Here is a 20,624-nt window from a genome sequence, read left to right on the forward strand (position 1 = left end):
CACTCTAGTCTTACACTCTCTTCAAGAGGCTTTTTAGTTCCTCTTCACTTTCTACCATAAGGGTGGTGTCATCTGCATATCTGAGGTTATTGATATTTCTCCCGGCAATCTTGATTCCAGCTTGTGCTTCCTCCAGCCCAGCATTTCTCATGGTGTACTCTGCATATAAGTTAAATAAGAAGGGTGATAATATACAGCCTTGACGTACTCCTTTTCCTATTTGGAACCAGCCTGTTGTTCCATGTCCAGTTCTGTTACTTCCTGACCTGCATACAAATTTCTCAAGAGGCAGGTCAGGTGGTCTGGTATTCCCATGTCTTTCAGAATTTTCCACAGTTTATTGTGATCCACACAGTCAAAGGCTTTGGCATAGTCAATAAAACAGAAATAGATGTTTTTCTGGAACTCTCTTGCTTTTTCAATGATCCAGCGGATGTTGGCTATTTGATCTCTGGTTCCTCTGCCTTTTCTAATACCAGCTTGAGCATCAGGAAGTTCACGGTTCACATATTGCTGAAGCCTGAATTGGAGAATTTTGAACATTACTTTGGTAGCATGTGAGATGAGTGCAATTGTGCGGTAGTTTGAGCATTCTTTGGCATTGCCTTTCTTTGGGATTGCAATGAAAACTGAGGTACCATTAATTGGCTTGAGGATTCCAAAGTGGAGGATGTCTGGAAGAAGAGAGTTAAGTCATAAATGTGTTTGGTTTGAGGTGTTGGTGGGAAATTCAAGGAGAGATATAGAAGTATTTGAGAAATTTGGGACAATATCCCAAGAGATGGGAATGTAGGCAAAATGTTTCCTAGAAAGACAATGTAGAGAAGAGAATTTCAGGTAGAGGTAACAAGTGTGCAAAAGCCTAGGGATTAAAAGGACCAGCACCCAACCTATGCCTGTTACAAGTAGTGTGATAAGTATGGGGTGTAGGAGGGGCAAACAGGAGCCGAGAATAAATCTGTAAGACAAGATTAGGTCATAAAGGAGCTTGTATGAAAGATAAAGAATTCTAGACTATGTCTTGTAAGTGATGGGAAGCCATTCAACATACATATGGCCAGGTTATTGTACTTAAAGTAGATGACACAGACCTCCAGACTTGATCTTGTTAGGCTCAGTGACACTTTTTGCTCTGGATTAAAAAGCTGCTTTTCTTCCACTGGAAAGAAGACGACCTTTCTTACTGTACACCCTCAGCAACCTTCTTCCCTGGCTTCTGAAGGAGGGGGATCCATTCTCAAAGTCATTTCTGGGAGAGTCTGTAGATTGTGTTGCCAGAAGAGTCAAACCACCCCTTTCAGTGTTTTTCAGCATCTCTGGGGGACGTAGTGGAAGGTTCTTCAGGAAGAGACCATCACAGATTTCTCTGCAGACAAGAATTTTCTGGCACAAATTCTGGAATTCCACTTCCTAGGGCCACCCCCTTGTTGATTGTGGTGACAACCTACCTAATGATTCTGTAATGAGAAGTAGCATGACATTGCCATCTTACATCTCTGACCTGCATGTGAATGTGTTACCAACAGAAAGGAAACTCGGGAAATCAAAACAGGAAGGATTCTATTATCAGGCCAACGTGCCCACTATTGCAGTGCTACTAACGCCTTATTGGCATTCCTATTCACGTCCCACCCCAGTGTAATTAATCACTGGTGCATTTGCTATCTCAGGCTACAAAGATATGTCTTGAAGCCTTTTCAAGTTTCTTCCAAGCTTCTTGCCTTGGCATTTTCCCAAGCTGCTTCTTGAAGAACAGCAAGCTGGTATTTGGAGCATATGGCCATGGTCTGTTTGTGTGTTCATTAAATCAAGATACCAATGAAAAGAAAGCAGAAAGCTTTCTGTCCTTTAAATGAAATTGTCAACCCAGATATCTGCTGCCTTTCCCAAACCCTGGCCTGAAATGCCTGGCAAGTGAGGCTGTGTTATAATGACAGATTAATTCATATCGGACTTTGATGGTGGCCTGAAAACTTTTTTGACATCAGTTTTTAGGAATTGCATTTAGAAAATCAAAATTGACTTTAGCGTCTCCAGTTCTTAACAACAGCAGGGACATCTTGCCATAGTTGGAGTGTCAACCGCTGAGATGAGGATGGGTGGGGAAATTTCAAGGCTGTCTCAGCTGTGTGTAACAAGAAGGCCGTGGTGGCCAAAACCCACCGGAAGGGGGCTGTCTTCTGACTTGAGGCCTGTGCACAAACAAGGCTGTGGGTTCCTCTTGCTCCCTCATTTTCCCTCACTCTCTCCTCCTGCCATGTAATGTGTCAAAAGCAAATGAAAATTGAGAGGATTCGGCTGAAAATAGAATTGAATTCTATTAGTCAGCCTAATAGTGAAGGTGCATTTGGAAATACAGTGCAGTCTAGCTAATGTTTACCACTTGACTACTCATGCCCCAGGCTCGAAATGCATAATGATGCAAATTAAAACCCAGCAAATGGAGGAGTTGGAATCTCAAAGATAAGCATACCTAACGCAGGGTGTGACAGAACATCTGCTCTTTAATTAATCTGACGTAAAGAAGGAAGCACTGCGTTAAGATGCCAGTGTTTATGACAACTGTGTTTTGTGTGTGGTGAACCTGCTCCTGGACCCCCTCATGTAATTGTTGCTGCTTTGTAACCCGCACAAAGCCCAGCTGAACAACCCCTGTCAGCCAGAAAAGAAAATATGGGCAGAAAGGAGACTGAGAAGAAAATATGATGATTTCAGAATTTTAATCAGGCCAGGCACCAGTCACAACTTCCACTCTTGGGGGGTTGGCCTGCCTGGGTGGTAGAAACTTAACCAGAATATTTCCTTTTGTAATATGAGAAATCAACTGTGTCTGTGTACACACATACACACATATATCAATGACATTAATATATGTCATATTTTATATTTTATAAAGAGCTTTAACATGTAGTACAGTGGTTAAAATGATAGGCTTTGGGGCTATACTGTCTGCTTGAATCATTTCATTATTTCCTAACCTGTAATTCTGGGTTTTTGTTGTTCAGTCGTCCAGTTGTGTCCAACCCTAAAATATTTACTCTGGGTCTCAGTTTGCTTATTTGTATAAAAGTGAAGTCCTCAGTCATGTCCGACTCTTTGTGACCCCATGGACTGTAGCCTACCAGGCTCCTCTGTCCATGGGATTTTCCAGGCAATAGTACTGGAGTGGATTGCCATTTCCTTCTCCAGGGGATCTTCCCAACCCAGGGATTGAACCCAGGTCTCCCGCATTGTAGACAGATGCTTTACTGTCTGAGCCACCGGGGAAGTCCTCTTGTATAATATGCCTAATAACAATTCCTTTTTTAGAAGGCTCTGAGATCAAACCAGTCAATCCTAAAGGAAGTCAGTCCTGAATCTTCATGGGAAGGACTGATGCTGAAGCTGAAACTCCAATATTTTGGCTACCTGATGCAAAGAACTGACTTATTGGAAAAGACCCTGTTGCTGGGAAAGATTTAAGGCAGGAGGGGAAGGGGACGACAGAGGATGAGGTGGTTGGATGGCATCACTGACCTGATGGACATGAGTTTGACCAAGCTCCGGGAGTTGGTGATGGACAGGGAAGCCTTGCATGCTGCAGTCCGTGGGGTTGCAGAGTCGGACACAACTGAGAGACTGAACTGACTGAGGGTTACATGAGTATCGCTGTCATCGCCGCTTATAGTGCATTAACTGTGTGCTAGGCATACATGTATTACTTCGTTTACATGAATTGAGTTGTTTAATCTTTCCAACAACTCTGTCTCATAGTTAACAAGCTATTATGTGTAAGACTCTTAAAACAGTGATTGATACTGATTTTAAAATACGCAATAAATGTTAGCTGTGATAATTATCATGACTTTTTATGTCATCTATAATATATATTGTTATTTAATCTTCGCCACTACCCTGTGAGAATGGGTCTGTTGGTTTCCCCACTTTATAGATGCCAGCTGAAGCATGGAAAGATTCATTCAGGTACCCAAAGCTAGACACTTATAGAGTGACAGAGCAAGGATTCCAGCCCCAAGTCATTTGACTTAAAACTTTGTGCTTTCAGCCCTTTCTTATTTAAAACTAGGGGGATTGTAAAAATTGAAGGGGTTAAAAAAGAGGTGAACAATTTGAAATGCGTTGTAATAATGTTATTTGTTCAAATCTGTCCTACAAAATCAAGCATGCTCAGCTCTGAAGGAAAATGGAGGTTATCTCAGATGTCAAAACACTTCCCCATGAATATTACGATTTTGGACACTGGCCATTTTATAAATTTCAATATTCATTTTTGCTGCACCACTGTTTGGTATTCCTGTGGTATTTATTCACCAAGCATGAGAGTAATATCATGGAAACGCGGAGGCATCAGGATCTTAATTTTGCTCTGACATGGAATCTATTCCTATTTCACATACAGGTTGGCTGTTATTTTCTAGCAGATGCTTTAAGGTTGATACATATAAAATTCACACACGGTTGAGAATTAGGCAGAGGGGAGGGCTAAAGGGAACAACGGGAGACCAGCATGAGGAGAGAAGTGAGATGCTTATGTTTTTTTTGACACCGAAATGGAATCTTTACGTGTAAGTATTTCAAAGCCCTGGCAACGAATCCTCCTGTTTGCTGGGTGAGCTTCGTTCCATGGTGTTATTTCCCCATGGATATTAAGAGTCTTCCTGAGATGAGCGCGAGAAGCTAATCACAAACAAACAAAGAGAAGACTGCGATGCTTATTCCCGACCACCCTGTTCCTTCCACTGGAGGGGGCTCTCTCAAGCCCTTCTCTTCAGATGTGAAACAGACCAGATGGGTGTGCTATCTCCGTCTTTTGGCCTTTAGCAGAGTCTCTGGAACAAAGCAGGGCAGCAGGGCTTCTTGAAGGCTTGCTTGGAGAGAGAGAGAGAGAGAGGCTGGATGGAATCTTGAATAAAAATGATAGGTTATGCTTTAAGCTGAATAAAAATAAGCTATCTGAAGAATATATAGAAGTGGCATGCGTGCTGCCTCTGGAAAGATTCATTTTTATTTGTCTATCTATGGATAAAGGAGGAAGATAGATAAATTGAAAGGGAAGTGCCATTTCTGAAATGTTCACCTTGGCAAAGGGCTTGAAACAATATAAAAAAACAGCGGCTCTTCCAAAATGACGGCTTCCCTTGAAGTTCGTCCACCTCTCTTCCCCTTCCTCACCACCTCCTGCGCCCCCCACTACAAAAAAAAAAAAAAAAAAATTCAAAGCTAGCCTAGTCACTGTGGGGAAAAAGACAGCGATCTTTTGTACGTTGTTATAATTAGCTAGGCCCATTTCATCATCAGATTATAGAATGGGATGCAGTGTTAAAAAAAGAACTAAAGGAAGAAACCAGGAGGAATGACCATTTTAATTGCATGTTTATTCTGTCTTCGCTTTCCCAAATTGGTTTCGTTTCCTCTGAGTGGGGTAAGTGCCAGGGTATTCATAGGAGCAGGGGGCCAGGGTGGATTCCACCATTTACCAGCATTTGAATTACCTCCGGACGGTTTGGCGGCCTCTAAATTTATACCCTTGAAGGCACAGCAACGAGCCTTCATCTCCTATGGAAGAGACTTGAAAGCATGCCAGAATAGGACCTCCGTCCTGCCTTCTTAGAGTCCTGGCACGTAGAATCACACAAGAAAACAAAAGGCATTTGTGAGGAGCCGTCCAGGAAGAAAGATTAACAATATAAACCGAGGGGGGGGAAGAGAAAGAAAAGAAAAAGCCCTTTAAGATGGTTTTGTGCTTATTTTAATAGAACTTGCACAGTCTCTGAATATGCTCTAATCAAAACCAAATGCTTGTTGCTGTACAGCACTCTTTCTTTGTTCGCTGGTAATGCCCACTCTGCTCCGATGGGGGTGGGGCCGGGGCTGCTGGCTTATCTCTCCCCCAGGAATAAACAGCATCCTCAAGGTTAGGGCACGTGGCCGACTTGCAAAACCCCAGGAAAAACACCCATTGACAGCTGGACCTTGGTCCCGTCACCCCCAGGGCCTGATGAAAAACTTGAAGATTTTTTTTTTTCCTATGCCTTTTGATCCTGAAATACGTAAGGAACAGGGAAAGGAGCTCCTTTTCCCCCTGTCCATCTCCACCTCTCGTTCACCCTGTCAGTCCATCTGTTCATCTCGATGGGAGGCTTTTCTCCTTCCTTCTTCCCTCTTCCCCCTCATCCTTCCTCCATCCACCTCTGTCCCTCTGTCAGTCTCTGACTCACTTCTGGAAAAAAAAAAAAATCAGGCAGCTTTCAACTTGATTGGTTCATGTTGTCTGACCTTGACTTTCTGTGGGCTGGAAGGATTTCAGTCTTGGTTTTATCAGAATTAGCTTTTATCTGCACAGAAGTACCCGAGGAAGTCACTCATCTCCTCGTCTTTCACCTTTAGGCTGGCTGCCTTCTCCTCTAATTTCTGTAACAACATGAAGAAAAGAAACAGGATGATTGTGATGGTTATGGAGATATGACTTTTCCTACAGGGCAGAGGGGATGAAGCCGTAATCGAGTCCTGGGCTCGGGATCAATGGCTTTGGGTGATGCTGGATGAGGTTATTAAGGGAGTCAGGTGGCCTGTTTTGTTTCACTGCCAGACAGTTCTTTTCAAATGCTTATGGGGTGTCCTGCAGGACGGGACTGGGAGGGAAGAAGAGGACCCTAGAAACCCAGAGACACAGCATCTGCACCTTTTCATGTCGCCCCAGCACCGTGCAGCACAAATTGACTTTGTAAGATTGGCTCGGAAAATGAATACCCAGGACATCACTCTGTGTTACTTTCCTGTGAAATTACTTTTCTGAATGAAAATATTGAATTCCTTTGAAAGCAAGTAGTATAATATCTCTGGAAATGAAAATCCTGTGGAAATCACAAAGGAAAGAAGACTGAAGGATATGAAAGCGTTATATCTCTAAATGTTAGTCAGGCCCTGGATTTCATTTTATTTTTTTTTTCCTTGACAACAATCATAACTGCTCTTTCTGATGTTGATACACTGGGCGCTGGAAATCTCCTAGATGCTTCTATTACAGATTTAGGTATTATCTACAATAAACAGCCAATATCATTATCTTAATTTACTACAGCATTTGTATGCACTCGGCACTTTTTGTAGTCTACTTGCCTTGCAAGTCTGACCTGCGGAATTTTCCTTGTCTCAAGGGGAACATATTGACTTACCGCCAGGCTTCTGGTCGTCACAGACAGAGCTTCTGCTGAACTGACAGATGAACAGGGCAGATCCCTCAGAGGAGGTAGAGGCGTGGACGACAGGCCTTCTCACACTGCATCAACTACCTGGTTGCTCACCATTATTCCTCAAATCATCTTGAGAGAGATGGCCTCCACCCTTCTTGTTGTATTGACAGGCTCACCAGCTGTAGAGGGGATTTCTTGCAAATAAAAGCAGCCTCTCTAGAAACATGTTCACCCTTTCCATCTTCTCACTCATATCAGCTGTTTTAGGCTCGGTGAGTTGAAGCACCTTTGTTCTTTAGGTACATAATATTTGGTGTCATGTATTTTTTTTTTTTTAAGCAGGGTGTCAGTTGTCAACTGAATAAATTATTAAATGCCTCTCTTAACTTCTCCTCAGATCAGTACTCAAAAAAGGCAGGAAAGAGAAGAACAAACATTAAGGGAAGGATCTGGAAGCCCAATCGAGATAAAGTGATTCCCAAGGAGTATTACCTTTCAGTAAAGGAAATGGAGCCCTCTGCCCAGGTGAAATTGCCGGCCTGCCTGATGCTGAGCTGGGCAGAGCCACAGAGGAGATGGTTGAGATGCTTTCGGCCGTGTTTGTAGTGTGTGGGGACCTGGGAGGTACTGGGTGACCAAGCCAGTATTGATTTCCAAAAGCTTTAGAAAACTTGGCAATGGTTCTGATTTTTAAATAGATTAAGTGAAAAAAAAATCGATCAATTATAAAAGTTGCTGCAATCCCTGGGAATTAGCCATAATCCCTAAGAACAGATTATGCCCTCACATCTTCATTTCATTTTGTGGATCAAATTTTAGCCATTTATAAAATCCTATAGTCTCGGGTAGGATATTTGAACTGGGTGCTTTGTAAAACCTTAAAGTGAAGATGGAAACAGCTTGATGGCTTTCATTTTGATGGCTGTGTAATTGGCAGAGTGCTGCGGTGTCTGTCAGAAGGGAGATCCCTGGAGAAAAGGTGAACCCGCAGGTCCTTGATCTGGCCCAGGGCCAACATCTTTTCATTGAGATAGGTGAAGACTTATTTGTTAAAGTGGCAGGTGATATGGAGCTGGAAGGAATCATAAATAACTTGTCTTAGATCAAAAATTAGATATTAGAACACTCTAACAGACCCTAGGGATGACATTTAACATAAGTATGGATAATTTCATACTTCAATATAATAAGTGTGGCTTCATGTGAAAGTTAAAACTTTGCAAAAAAGACAAATGACTGTGGTAAACAAAATCAATGTGAAAGGTTCCTGATTCTTCTGGCCTCACCCAAAAGTTTTCTGCAAGCTGTGGCTCAGCCCCAGTCAGTCTCTTCACAGAGGTGCTCAAGCATTCCTTTGAGTCTCCCAAAGGAAAGATTAGGAAAGATTGAAGGCAGAAAGAGAGAGGTTTTCAGAGAATGAAATGGCTGGATGGCATCATCAATGCCATGGATATGAAGTTGTGCAGACTCCAGGAGATGATGAGGGACACGGAGGCCTGGCGTGCTGCAGTCCATGGGGTCATGAAGAGTCAGACACAGCTGGGCGACTGAACAACAACAACCAAAAAGAACTCATAATTATACCCTACATTTATACATATGACTATGACTTTATATATGTACATGTTCCAGCATACAACGGGCGCTAAAAAAATATCCATGGCTTGAGATTCTGAATCACTTAAATTCTGTTGTTCCCTTGAGTGGTCCATGCTGCCTTCATTGTGTGTACTTCTGCCCTGGGACATTCTTTGTTTATATCTCCTTTTGCAGAAATCTTTCAATGTCTTAGTAAAATGCTAGTGAGAATTAATATCCTAATGCAAACATCTGATATTAATTTTTTCATACCAGTCTTCTTAAAGTCATTTGGCAAGGTGAGACTCATCACTGATTAATGATACTCAAACATACAAATCTAATTCCAATGTCCTGTGTATTGGAGATCAAAAACACAGGTGTACAGACACCACTAGACATGACCAGTTGCTGAATTCCTTACAAAGGATGCCAGCCAAAATCAACATGCCCAAAGCAGTTTTCCAGTAGAGTAATGGTGCAGAAGAGATTTAAGATATTTCAGCCACTCTAGGGGGATATTACTATCTCTATTTAATCTATGGTTACTTAAGCCGGACTCAATAAGTATTTGGGGTGAGAGATGGTGTCAACAGAAAAAGAGTTGAAAATGATAAATGAGCTTTGTGGTCCTGCCACAGGGTTCCTGGTGATGGGTCATATCCTATCTTAAAATTTTTTTTCTAAAATAAAAACTGTTAACAGTGAAGCCTGTGCCATGTTGCTCTGTGTAGCTGAGGAATCACAAGCAGTTAATATGGGAAAGAAAACGGCAATGCAGAAAGACAGACACAGCACAACATCTTACTTGACAAGCACTAGAGAAATGAAGGGGTTGAAGGATAGGTACTAGAGTGTTGTCATCCACCAACAGTTAGAGCCTCAGGTACCATGGTATCCACCTACCATGGTTTTTGCCACACATTACATTGCGTCATGTTTTATTTCACTGTAAGGCCTATATTTAATTATCTATATATCAAGTACATAAAACACAAATGTATCTAGACCAAAATGGGCCTATATAAGCTTTCATAAAAATAGCCACAGATCCGTGAAATGTTGATTTTCGGCTGTCCAGGTTTGAGATGTCATGTGTGCAGAGTAAATGAGCATCATAGATTTTTCAGTCTCAAATTAGAACATTCTTTTCTGGTGTCATCACAAACCAGCAGTGTGCATGGAATCCTAGTATTAACAACCCAAGCTATTTCTCTTCAAATTACTCTTAGCCAATTAGCAGCCAAGACATTCTTTGCCAGATCATGTGTCTTGAGTTAGTTTGGAAAACATGTGCATCAAACATTTCCTTCCTTCCTCCCATCTTTGATGCCTTCCTTCTTTCTTCTGCACTGTGATAGGTGCTGTGAACCTGGTGGGAAAGAAGAGACGTGGAGAGCGATTGCCACAGCGCAATGCGTCCTGGGCCGTCATCTTAAAGGTATGTGTGGCATTTCACAGGAGCACAGATTTGGGGAATGACTTTGTTCACAGATACTGGATGCTTGGGGCTGGTGCACTGGGACGACCCAGAGGGATGGAATGGGGAGGGAGGAGGGAGGAGGGTTCAGGATGGGGAACACATGTATACCTGTGGCGGATTCATTTTGGTATTTGGCAAAACTAATACAGTTATGTAAAGTTTAAAAATAAAATTAAATTTAAAAATAAAATAAAGGTATGTGTGGCATTTCACGGGAGCACAGATTTGGGGAATGGCTTTGTTCACAGAAGGTTTCCTGAAACAGGAATTAGGTTGAGTCTTGAGGCTAGTTTTTTATTTTCAGAATTCAGATGAAACATCTTTAGAAGGCCTTTTCCCAAATTCTCTAGTCCTTCTTTAAGGCCGGGGTCCCAAATCTCCAGAATCTAATGCCTGATAATCTGAGGTGAAGCTGATGTAGTAGTAATAGAAATAAAGTGCACAATAAATGTAATGTAATTGAATTATCCTGAATCTACTCTCTCCCTGACCCCACCCTCCCATCCCACTCTGTGGAAAAATTGTCTTCCATGAAACTGGTCCCTGGTGCCAAAGAGGTTGGGCACCACTGCTCTAAGGTACAAGCGAAGGGCTAAAATTTACTTTTGTGGCTAAGTTGGCTCATTCTCTCTTGCTTTCTGTCAACTCTGCTTTTCATTAGCAATAAATTTGAAAAATCCAAAAGCATGTTCATCTGGTTGTTAAGCTCAGTTATTGAAAAAGAACAAGTCAAGATCTTCTCGTAAGGAATATCCAGCAAATAAGTGGAAGCAAAACTTCTTCATGGCGTGATGGTGGCAAATGTCTCTTGGGAAAGGGAATTCGATTTTTTTCTGTTCTCGGAGAAGTTAGCAGGGGTGGAAGATGCCACAGTGGAGTATTTGGAAGGCCTTGCCTACAGCTGTACAGCTCAGTCACCACTGACAGTGTGAAGGAGTTTTGAGGAGGTAGATTGCACCCAGATGGGGGAGGAATAGCAGATGAGTCGTTAATATCATATGCGTGTTGCAACAAGACATCTCAGGATCTGGATTTAAAGCACTAAGGGTGTGTTACCCACACCTTGCTTTGACAGTAATGGAAAGACCTGGTAGAGCTGAGCAGAGAAAATGTAGCAGGAAAACAACAGGACGTTAGTCTGATTCCTGATTCATCAGTTATTAATAGTGTGACCTGTCATTGCTTATTAAACCTTTAGGACTCACACTCCTCATCAGTGCAGTGCTGGGGGGTAAGGGACTGGCTTATAATAAATCATCTCTAATACAGAATATAACTTAAAAATTTTCACCAAATTGCAAAAGGAGAGTTCAGTTTAATTCCTATACGTTCACTGCATGTACTTTTCTCCTATGAAATCTTTCCTATAGAGACGTAAGCAAGCATATCTGGAAAAGATGTAGAAGGCATATTATACCCAAGAGCTAATAAGGGTTCACTAATTCTCTGTCTTGCATCTATGCACCTCAAACATCTACTTTCAAACTTCTTGTCCAAACCCATTTCCAATTACTCACCTTCAAGCATTTCCCATCTTAGTCAATTCTCATAGTTGTCTGAAAATATCAGGCATTTTTTCACCTCCATCCCTTGACTTGTTTTCTTAGGAAGTTCTGTACCTAAGTGACCCCTGTATTCAAATTCAATCCATCCTTCATGGCCCATTGTATGGGAACGTATGGGAACTACCTCTGTGAACCAAACCTGACTGCCTCCTCCCTGAAGCTGAGAGGGATCTCAGCTCTCTTGCAGGTCAGCCATCTCTCTTAACAACACTTAACTTGCTTTCTACCTTGTGTTAGACTTATTTGTCTAAATACATGTTTCCTTATTATAGAGGGACTGGATCTTATTAATGTGTATGTTCCCAGAGCTTATCAGAATGCTTGGAACATGGTGAACAATCAATTTATTCTGGTGGAATGCGATCAGGGAAATATTTTTTTTTTTTTTTTTTTTGGACAGGAAAGTAGGATTTACTGGTGGGCATGAGTAAGGTGGGGACAGCGCCAAGGTGCTTGTGAGTGCAGGGCCCAGCATTTGTCCAGAGGGCCATGATTAGGGATGTATTTGATCCCACAGCCCATCCAAGATGAGAAGCTTTGCTAGTCATGTTTTCAAATTCATCCACTTTAAACTTAATGAATCCCCACTTCTTGGAGATGTGGCTCTTCTAGTGGCCAGGGAACTTGACCTTGGCCCTGTGGAGGGCCTCAGTCACGTGCTCCTTGTTCTACAGCTTGGTATGGATGGGCCTAATGACTTGTCCAATGTGAATCCTGGCCACTGTGTCCTGGGGCTTTCCAAAATTGCCGCACATACGTCTGGAGCCTGGATTGGAGACAGCATGCCTGTCATGAATGTCCACTGGACATTATCTATCTATCTTCAAGGTCCCTTAGGGCAACCTGTATGGGCAATAGGCTGCGTACACTACTGAGAAGGCTGCTGTTTGCAGCTGTTGCACACTGGGCCCCCATGAGAGATGGTGTTTTTAAATGGACAGTCATTCAGAGTGAAAGTCTGAGCCCTGACACCAGCACAAGGCTACACATGATCTTCCCCACCTGCTCCAACCACACCAGTCCACTTGCTTTCTGCTGATGGAGCTGGTCCAAGCCTCTTCCTGCCTTAGGGCATTTGCTTCAGATGCTTCCCCTCCGTCCAAGATCTTCCCCAGATAATAGCACATCCCTGCTCTCACTTCCATCTGATCTTTGCTCGGGGAAAGTCAGAACTTCTCTGACCACCTTTTAAAAAATGGCAATTTATAAAACTCCCCATTCTTTCTCTCTTTTGTCTCCACAGCATTCATGATCACCTGACCCAGTATGTATTGATTTATTTGGTAGCCATTAGTTGGCCCTATCAGAATGGAAGGTTGGGAGGGCTTTTCCCACAGTGTCTACAGCTATGCCTGGTGCACAGTAAACCCTGCAGTGTCTTACCTCCAGCATCTGTGTATTCTCATCAGCATGTCTTAGATTTCTCTAGACTCAAACCATCATGTAATCAATGCTGCCTTCTTGCTTCTGAGCCTGCACCTCTACTTCCACAGTCTCTCTTCTGCATCACAGACCTCAGCTTAAGAACCTCTGATCTGATGGAGCAGGAAAATATGAACTACAGAAGTAGTCATAGGATTCACGGTATACATGAAAAGAATGTCAAGGGATAAATAACTGAAGGAAAAAAAAGTAAAGGTATGTGGTTAATATAGAGAACCTCATAATCAGAAACAGAGTTGAATGAAGCCTACTTGTTATCAATAATACATTTTAGTTCAAAAGAAGGCTAGTGGCTGGTGTTCAGATTGGGCCCATAACTCGAGTGAGATTCAAGGATACACGGAAACTTTCATAAGTAGTTTCCATGTGCAAGGCATGTTATGTACTTAAATGGGCTTTGTAGATTCCACTCTTAAGAATTTTGGGTTAATGATATGGTGCATTCTTATTCTTCAGTAAGAAATCCTTGGAAATGATCCATTAAACTTTATCTTGATCTTGTAGAGTAATTTTTTTTAATTTTATTTTATTTTTAAACTTTACATAACTGTATTAGTTTTGCCAAATATCAAAATGAATCCACCACAGGTATACATGTGTTCCCCATCCTGAACCCTCCTCCCTCCTCCCTCCCCATTCCATATGTAAGATTAAAATTGTTCTTAGATTCAATTGCAATTATAACAGGTCTACTTCTTTTAGAATGACCCTGATCTGCACTCAGAACTGTAATTATTTGAAACCACTGGCCTCTTAGTTTCTATTTCTGACCAATTTTATGTGTTGGTTTCAGGGTGGGGGTTTCCATAAAAATCTTAAACAGGCTGCACCCTAGTCAAATAGGTCATATTTGACCTATTTGGCTGTTAGGTACTCATGTTGGAAAATACAAGTGTCAAGTCAAGGGCTTTGAAGAGATAAGATGCATGGGTGAAGTAGAGGGAGAAGGAGAAGGGAAAATCTATTGAATGAGTATTTATTGAGCATCTTCTATGCACCAGAACTGCCTGAGTAGTGAACATACAAAGATAATTAAGAATTGCTTCCGGTCCTTGAGGGAATCAATGTCTAGATTTTAAGTCTAGATGATGGGGGTTGTTGGCAGAAATGAAGAAGAAAGCAAGGGACACCAAGTGGATTAAAGATTAGAAGTTAAGACTTGGGCTTGTTGAATTTGAGATGAAAGCAATACATCCAAATGGTTGTTACTATGCTTTTAAAATGAGCCAGAAGTCTTGTGGGGAAAATGCAGGAAATAAATGATAGACCAGCATGACATGGATGTGAAAAGTCTGTTTTCTATTGAGAAGTATACATTTGATACTTCGTGGATGGGTATTGGGTTTTTTGTTTTTTTTTTTTTCTCATTTTTCCCAGTTTAAGTTAGGACTTCTTGCCAAGTTTCTGCTTAGGAATTCTGAACTGAACTTCAAATGTTTAGGGGCTTCTGTCTTAAACACATTTGGAGTTGTGGCTTCTTGTTCAAGGAAGAAAACCCCTTCAAGTACATCAAAGAGCTGTGAGAAAAAGATACAGTGTGTTGACAATTTGTGTAAGGGCATCAAAACCAGAAATATTTCTCTGCTGTACACACATATTTCAAAGTTAAGGGGGAAAGGTCTCTGGTGAAAGGCTTTTGTTGCTGTGTTAAACCCCCAATACTTGGGAAATAACACATTCATTGTACCAAAAATATGACTTGACTCACCTAGTAATTTCAAGCCAAGGTCTAGAGGATGTTTTCTCTGGTAGGTAACCTGTGAATAATTGTGAGGTATCTCATTGCAGGGTCCAAGTAAGAAGAGTCAGGGCATAGAATCAAGGAGAGGAATGTTGTCAGAACATCAGAGGCCATTTGACCCAGGGGCTCAGGGAAACTCCTTACAAGTTCAGTTTCAGGCATGGTGGCCAGGATCTTGTGAGGGGATGATGTCACAAGATTGCTTGTGTTGATTTAAGTCCCATTTCTCTCCTTCATCCTTTTGTTAAAGTGGGTACAGAATAAAACCCACATCTACAAGGGGTGTTCAGTTCAGTTCAGTAACTCATTCATGTCTGACTCTTTGGGACCCCATGAATCGCAGCACGCCAGGCCTTCCTGTCTATCACCAACTCCCAGAGTTCACTCAAACTCATGTGCATCGAGTTAGTGATGCTATCCAGCCGTCTCATCCTCTGTCATCCCCTTCTCCTCCTGCCCTCAATCCCTCCCAGCATCAGAGTCTTTTCCAATGAGTCAACTCTTCGCATGAGGTGGCCAAAGTACTGGAGTTTCAGCTTCAGCATCATTCCTTCCAAAGAACACCCAGGACTGATCTCCTTCAGAATGGACTGGTTGGATCTCCTTGCAGTCCAAGGGACTCTCAAGAGTCTTTTCCAACACCACAGTTCAAAAGCATCAATTCTTCGGCGCTCAGCCTTCTTCACAGTCCAGCTCTCACATCCATACATGACTACTGGAAAAACCATAGCCTTGATGAGACAGACCTTTGCTGGCAAAATAATGTCTCTGCTTTTGACTATGCTATCTAGGGGTGAACCTACTATTAAATTCTTGGTTAGAGGAGCCTGGGCGTCACATTCACACAGATGGGGTCTGGAGCCCCAGTTGCATCACATGCTTTCTGGATGAATTCAGGTAGGTTTCCCCGCCCTCCTGAAGCTTCTGTTTTATTTGAAAAAAGGAAGCAACAACGCCAGCTTCACAAGGTTGTTGCTTGAATGAATAAATGTTGGATATAAAAGGCCTAGGAGATGACTTGATGCTTAGGAAGAGCTCAGTAAATGCCACCCCACCCCCACCTCCCTTTGTTGTTTCCCTTGGTGGGATAACATAATCTAAAACCTAGTTGAGGTTAAAATGATGTCAAATTAAGAAATCTTGAAGGCAGTTATTTGTATGGTGTTCTAGCTCTGCCACCACCAGTGGGTGTGACCTGAGGCAAGTCACTTAACCTCTCTCACCTCCATTTTCTCACCTACAAATTAAAGTTAACAAATGCTTGTAAATTGGAATAAGAGATCAAGTTAAACTCCTAGGGCAGAGAAGAAGTAGATTAGCAAATGGTTAGGAAGGTCGACTCTAGAGCAAGGCTTCCTAAATTCCAACCTGGGCTCTGAAACTTACTGGTTCTGACTTTGGCCTAGTTACTAAAGATCATTATGTCTCAGTTTCCTTATCTGCTAAGGAGGGATAATGATAGTAGTTTATGTCCCCTAGATATAGAGAGTAAATCAGAGAATGCAGGTAAAACTCCTAGCATATGCCTAGCATATAATAAGTACTCAATACATAGCTTTATGATCATAGGGAACTCTGTGGAAAACCTTGTGACTTATGACCAAAGACTATAGACTGAATTAGCAGAGAAAGTTTGAAGTGTTATTTTGAACTGCTCTGACCTAGATACCCTGAGTAGACCTTTCATATTTCTGTTCTCTAGTAGAGGGCAGTGGTACTCGATTGTGCAGTGTTTGGAAGCCATATGGGGAACAGCAGCGACTTATATTGATCTTACCTGGTGGCTCAGATGGCAGAGAATCTGCCTGCAATGCAGAGGACTGGGGTCCAATCCCTGGGTCGGGAAGATCTCCTGGAGAACAGAATGGCTCACACTTGAGTATTCTTGCCTGGAGAATGGAGAATTCCATGGACAGAGGAGCCTGACAGGCTACAGTCCGTGGGGTCACAAAGAATCAGACAGAATTGAGTGACTGAGTACATAGTGACTTATATTGTTAGCATGTCAGCTCATTCCTCAGCCTCTCTCTATGGAGCTGGCCTTCCTTGAAATAGATGGGTCTCTGAAGCAGAACCCTTAGAAGAGTGTTGGAAACCTGCCCTATAGTAATCCGCAAGACTTTCAAGCCCTGACAGTATAGAAGATCTCAATTGAATACTGCTGTTGAGTAAGCAGAATCTGAAATGCTCTGTTTCCAATTCTGTTGCCCAAATAAACTTACATGAGGTTCAGACCTGAATTAGGCAGTAAGAGTTGCCAGCCATGTCTCCTTGTACAGCCTTAGTAAGGGTGGAGGTGCTGTCCTTGACATCTCTGTGAATGATGGATCCAGTTCGTTGCAGTTCTCTTTCTGGCTGCTGTCTAGAAACTTCTCTATAGAGAAGTTCCAAGGAAGAAAGTGGCTGTGGTCACCTGCAGTGCAACCAGAGAAAAGAGGGCATAACCAAGGCTAGACTGAGTCCTTTATAACAGGGGTCCCCAACCCCTAGGCCATAGACCAGTACCAGGCTGCACAGAGGAGGGGAATGGTGGGCCAGCAGGCAAAGCTTCATCAGTATTCATAATTCTTCTCCATTGTTCTCCCCCAGATGGGACCATCTATTTGTGGGAAGACAAGTGCAGGGCTCCCACTGATTTTGCACTGTGATGATTTGTATAATTATTTCATTATATATCACAATTTAATAATAGAAATAAAGTACATAACGTAATGCTTGAGTCATCCTGAAACCAGCCCCCCAACCCTAGTCCATGAAAAAATTGTCTTCCATGAAACCAGTCTCTGGTGCCAAAAATGTTGGAGACTGCTGCTTTAGAAGACTTATGTGCTAAAAATACGTGTCCCACCTCCACCCCTACCACTATTCCCCACATTATATGCAATGAAAAGCAAATGTAAATTATAAAATTGGTCTTGTTCAGTCGCCTGGTGTGTCTGACTCTTTGCGACCCCACGGACTGCAGCATGCCAAGCCTCCCTGTTCCTCACCATCTCTCGGAGTTTGCCCAAGTTCATGTTCATTGCATCAGTGATGCCATGTAGCCATCTCATCCTCTGTCGCCCTCTTCCCCTTCTTCCCTCAGTCTTTCCCAGCATCAGGGACTTTCCCAATGAGTCATCTGCTTGCCTCAGATGACCGAAATACTAGAGCTTCAGCATCAGTCCTTCAGTGAATATTCAGGGTTGATCTCCCTTAAAATTGACTGGTATGATCTCCTTGCTGTCCAGGAGACGTTCATGAGCTTTCTCCAGCACCACAGTTCAAAAGCATCAATTCTTTGGCGTTCTGCCTTCTTATGGCCAGCTCTCACAACCGTACCTGACCACCGGGAAACCATAGCCTTGGCTAGACGGACCTTTGTCAGCAGAGTGATGTCTCTGCTTTTCAGCTCACTTTCTAGGTTTGTCATCGCTTTCCTGCCAAGAAGCAGTCGTCTTCTGGTTTCATGCTGCAGTCACCGTCTGCAGTGATTTTGGAGCCCAAGAAGAGAGAATCTGTCACTACTTCCACCTTTTCCTCTGCTATTTGCCATTCAGTAATGGGACCGTATGCCATGATCTTAGTTCTTTTATTGTTAGTCTTAAGCCGGCTCTTTCACTCTCCTCCTTTACCCTCATCAAGAGGCTCTCTATTTCCTCTTCGGTTTCTGCCATTAGAGTGGTATCATCTGCATATTTGAGACTGTTGATGTTTTGCCTGCCTATCTTGATTTCGGCTTATAACTCATCTAACCCGGCACCTCATAATGTGCTCAGCATATAGGTTAAACAAGCAGGATGACAGCAGACAGCACTGTCCTGTACTCCTTTCTCGATCTTCAACCAGTCAGTTGTTCCATACAGGGTTCTGACTGTTGCTTCTTGACCCGCATACAGGTTTCTCAGGAGACAGGTAAGATGGTCTGGTGTTCCTGTCTCTCTAAGAGCTTTCCACAGTTGGTCATGGTCCACACAATCAAAGGCTTTAACTTGGTCGATGAAACAGAGAGAGAGGTTTTTCTGAAATTCCCTTGCTTTCTCTATAATCTAGTGAATGTTGGCAATCTGATCTCTAGTTCCTCTTCCTTTTCTAAACTGAACTTGGACATCTGGAAGTTCTTGGTTCACATAATGCTAAGCCTAGCATTCAAGGTTTTAAGCCTGACCTTACTAGCATGGGAGATTAGTGCGATTGTCTGATGGTTAGCACATTCTTTGGAACTCCCCTTCTTGGGAATTGATCCGCTGGAGGAGGGAATGGCAAACCACCCCAGTATACTTGCTGTGAGAACATCATGAACTATATAAAACGCCGAATTATAAACTAAGTGTAGCCAAATCCAGCAAAGTTCTTATTTTCCATGATATTTTTTAAATGTGTCTACACATTTTTTTAAAAATCCCTGTTTTTGGTGCTCAGTACAAATGTGTACCATTGATCATCAAACCCTGACTGGTTATCCAGGTGATCCTGACCTTGGGATCACCATCCATAGATAGTGTGTGAGGTATCTGGAAAATGATTGTCCCTCTGATAAATGATTATAACTAACTGAGTGGGTCATTTGTTAAATGTTTGTTTTCCCCAAAAGAAGGGCAGAGATGGCAGGAAATAAGGGTGACATCTCCCTGGGAGTACTAGTCCTCAGCAGAAATGGCACACGTAAGACTTTGGAGTGAGCACAGAGTTCAGAACTCTGGAATTAACCTCCTAACTGGTGTCCTACTCTAGTCTGACTTATTTCCAATAGACTATATTGTTGCTGGAGTGAAATCTTTTTTTAAATGTGACCAGGATAATCTTCTATTTAAAATACTTTATGTGAAGTCTCACTGTTGCCTACAGAGTAAAGAGAAACTCCTTCCTTTGCACCTCAAGGTTCTTTTCAACCACTTCTTCGTACCTATTGAATTCTATTAATATCCCTCCCTATGGCCTCGACTGACCCTCTGCTCTAGCCATACACAGAACTCTTCCTAATCTCTAAGTTGTTTCCATTGGTTGCTTCTCTGTTCCACTTTTATCCACCTGGTAAGCTTCCAGTCCTCTTAGAACCCAGTCGTAGGTCCCTTCCTGTGGCCTGACGTCCCTGGTTCTGTAGGTGGATTTTCTCTCCTTTGTGCTCTGATGCTCTTGGTTTGAACTCTGTGGCCACACTTAGGCTACAGCCTTTCAGACATGGTGGTTTCCATGTCTGTATCGTCTTTGCAACTGTGAGATCCTTGAGGGCTGGGACCATGCCTTTTCACTTGAGTATCTTCATTGACTTTACAGTGCCCAACACATAGTAGATGGAGGAGAATGCTGAATCAATGCAATAACTAGTCATAAATGGTCACTATTATTATTATTAGTGTATACTAATACCTACTTCCACGAAGGCCGAAACAGTGTAGCTCGCACTCAGTTGAATGAATGACTGAGGGAATTAAAAGCTCATAAAACTGTTAAAAAAATCAGAATGAACACCACAGAAACCTTGTGAACCATGAATAGTGGGCCTGCGAAAGGGGCTGTTACTGTGATCGCAATGAGCACAGGCCCCTGGTTTTCATAGCAGTGTGCCCATGTGCAAAAGGCCATAGGAGCCAGCTTTCACCTGCCTGCTTGTCACCCCAGGTAAGGAAAAGGCAGCGTTC

At 42.5% G+C, this 20,624-nt stretch overlaps 1 non-coding gene across 1 annotated transcript; it reads right to left on the minus strand.

Annotated features, from left to right (window-relative positions):
* Positions 1-12,634: 12,634 nt before the first annotated feature.
* Positions 12,635-12,768, minus strand: LOC129651918 (small nucleolar RNA SNORA70). The gene has a single exon (XR_008714412.1). It is a non-coding gene; the product is annotated as a small nucleolar RNA SNORA70 (small nucleolar RNA).
* Between the last annotated feature and the right edge of the window lie 7,856 nt (positions 12,769-20,624).

The sequence above is a fragment of the Bubalus kerabau genome, chromosome 4, assembly GCF_029407905.1.
Source record: "Bubalus kerabau isolate K-KA32 ecotype Philippines breed swamp buffalo chromosome 4, PCC_UOA_SB_1v2, whole genome shotgun sequence".
Lineage (NCBI taxonomy): Eukaryota > Metazoa > Chordata > Mammalia > Artiodactyla > Bovidae > Bubalus > Bubalus kerabau.